The sequence below is a fragment of the Miscanthus floridulus genome, chromosome 15, assembly GCF_019320115.1.
Source record: "Miscanthus floridulus cultivar M001 chromosome 15, ASM1932011v1, whole genome shotgun sequence".
NCBI lineage: Eukaryota > Viridiplantae > Streptophyta > Magnoliopsida > Poales > Poaceae > Miscanthus > Miscanthus floridulus.
Window position 1 is genome coordinate 5,394,570 of NC_089594.1, and position 3,396 is coordinate 5,397,965.

The window sequence follows — 3,396 nt, forward strand, 5'->3', positions numbered from 1 at the left end:
CCGCGGCCGCCTCCTCCCCTCCACCACCGCCGCCACCGGGCGGTCCCCCACAGCCGCCGCCACCGGAGAGACGGAGAGAGAGACAGCGGCACCGGCGCACCGGACGACGATCCCCTCCGCCGACGCCGCCCCGTGCTCCCTCCTTCGCTCCCGTTCCCGCGAGGTGGGGTGGGGTGGGCCCCAGCAGCAGCGGCCGCCTCCTCCCCTCCACGCCGTCGCCAGCGCCTCCCCGCTGTCGCCGGCGCCTCCCCACCGCCGCGGCTGCCTCCTCCCCTCCACCACCGCCGCCGCCACCGGGGGAGGGTGGTCACCCGTCGCCACCGCGGGACTGCCGCCGCCACGGCAGCCTCCTCCCCTCCACCACCGCCGCCACCGGGCGGTCCTCCACCGCCGCCGCCACCGGTAAATGCCCTAAGCCACCATATTTTCCTTTTTTCGAGTTATGACTATATGCATTTGTGCAATCTCTTTCTAGTGATGTTTACACAATAGATCTGTACACAAAGACTAATCGAATCGCACATGATTTCACTTGTGAACTACGAAATATAAATTTTTGATTTGGCATACAAATATTTGTGATATAGTCAATATGAATGTGCAAGAAATTTCTAGTTTGACCAAATAAGCAGTGGTGAACTCCTAATGTAAATAAAAAATCCAATGCATGTGGGATCTCAACTTTTCATGAACATGTGATGAACATATGAAAAAATAATAGAAGAAATTGGCAATTCTATACAGAAACCATTAAAATAAAGGAGATAAGTCCTACATATCACCAATTTCAAAATGTCCGATATACTTTTTCTCAAATCCTACCTGCAGAGAGGATTGACATTAGCTTGTCCCTGGTGGTAACAAAACAACCAGTTGCTGTCACCTCGTCACAGACAGAAGGGGAGCCATATTTGGTACTTCAGATTTCACATGCAAAGTGCAATTGGATGCAATTTTCCAGTACCAAGAGTTCTATACTTCTATACATGACAAACAAATTTAACAATCCTTGCCAGATCTTGCAATGCCATTCAGTGCATGAACACTTGTGACAAGACAGCCAGCGATGGTCAGTTGTTACTGTATAATTTGCTTAAAATTAAAATCTTTTTTTTTGGGGTACCAAGTGAAACACAATCAATATCAAGGTTTAGGATCCCACTATCAACTGAACAATTAACACCAGTTTCTGGAAATCATGGGCTTACACATGGTATGGAAAATAATGGATGGATGGTTGAGGAAAATACAGATCAAAGTTTTTAATAGATTTTCTTGAGATAGGCAAAATACCAAGCATGGGAAATTCAATGATACAAAAATCAGTCGAGCAATAAACAAGATAAAATTCTATTAAAAATGCAGCAACACTGCATATGGAACAAAAACTGAACATAGTCTTAAAAGGAACTATGGATGGCACAGTCAGAGAAACGACGATACTGAAGTATCAGGCAACATATTACTAATTTTCTACAGCATAAGACAATACTGAAGTAAAACTGTACCACAGGGACAAGTAACATTCAGAATACGTACCTTTCCCCACTCAGAACCTATGCCACTGCATCTCATTTTGAGGTGTATCATTTTTGTCCCCAACTCAGTCTCCACCTTCTTTCTTAGATAATTTTCCTAAGGGCCAAAGGACTCCAGATATGTCATGTAGCGATTATATGCAGCTTTAACAGCATCTTCAATATAACCAGGTAAGGGACCCACATTCTGCAAAAGATCTGCCTTGATCAGACTGATATAAGCACACCAAAAAAATGCATGAGGAAATAGAGATAACAAGTACCAACTTCGCCAGGCCGCAAAGATCATCAAGAGTCATTCTTAGGGTAACCAAGATTCCACTAAATTCTTCACACACCTCAGCTGCACGAAATACATTTTTCAAAGCCTCTTGACCAGCCTTATCATCGGTGGCTTTAGATACTGCTTTCTTTGCTTCTGCTACGAGAGAATCTGGAAGTTCATTCCAACTAGCAGCCAACAAATCCTTAAATGCAGATTCTGTCTCTGGGTCAGATATTGCAGGCAAGTGTTTTTCATTTGAACTGAAGAAGCGCCTCAGTTTCCATGAGAGAGGATTGTTCCCACCTGAGCTTATAACATGGACAAGCTAATTAAGAATGAGAAGTTTTAAGTGAAGTGCAGTATTAGAATCACATCATAATGAAAACAAACAAGGCATCATTGAGTCTTCTAGCATTTTTCCCAAATATATAAACACAAATCAAACAAAAAAAATACACAACTCGAACGATTTCACATAAAATAATCTAATCTTGTTAAAGTAAGTTTAATCACTTTGAATCCTCTTTAACCATTTCTCTCACAGAATTCAGCGCATATTATATTAGAATGAAAGATTAGTATTAACTAAGTATTTTTGTTTAAAAATAACATGGAAAAGGCAACCTTTGTATCCCCCTTTTAGTTAATGACTATATCCCTAAGTCCATGGTTAAGAACATGATATATTGGAATAGAACTGTTGGGGTTACAATGTTACATAAAAGCACATCCCCTCCTCCCCCATCCACAAACGTGGTGTGTGAAAAAAATACAAGATGTCCCTTATTCCCTTCCACCTTCACTCAAACCAACCCTCCTTGCAGCCATCAGCACAGGATGGGCGAACCCTAAACAGTCACAATCTCATGGCACCCCTGATCCCATGCGTGAAAAACATAAATAATGATTTGTTGTCGCTGACTTCCTGAAGCCCGTGTACTCAAACAAAGGCTAGACAACCTTGTGTGTAGTTGCTTCATAAGCAAAGGCCTCATTGTCAAGTAACCGATGTTCTAGCATGTGTTCAATAAATGAGAAAGTGAGTCCATTCAGCCTAGAAAGAAACGCTCTAGGACCACACATTTCACATCTGAGCAGGTGTGTCTAGGCAACTCTCACTACCGGAGATTCTCTCGTATTGTTAAACTGAGAACTGAGATACATCACTAATCACCTCATTTGGATCCTACCTAAGCGCTAGGCTATGAGGATACATGCCAGTAAATGGTTTATGAAAAAGTGGCAAAGACATACATGCTAATTGCCAACTAAAACTGTAACTCGACCAATGAGTATTATATGATGAACCTGCAATGCCCGTGATTAGCTGCAGAATTTTACAAGCATCATAAAAAAAAGGTAAGACTAGGCCGACTACCAAAGCCATATTTGACCGAAAAGCATTTAGCTAAATGCAAGGAGTACTATCAGAACAAATTCTATATCACCTCCACTCTTCGCGAAATATTTGACTACTCATCATCCAATCTAGCAAACATCTTCTATGTGAATCGACCAAGAACATGAATGTCTCTTTATCATCTCATATGGTTTTTCTCTAGCACTACTACTCTATTGCTCTAAACTGCAATA

At 42.3% G+C, this 3,396-nt stretch overlaps 1 pseudogene; it reads right to left on the reverse strand.

Annotated features, from left to right (window-relative positions):
* Positions 1–1,451: 1,451 nt before the first annotated feature.
* On the reverse strand, positions 1,452–2,631 carry LOC136506883 (succinate dehydrogenase subunit 5, mitochondrial-like; annotated as a pseudogene).
* Positions 2,632–3,396: the final 765 nt, after the last annotated feature.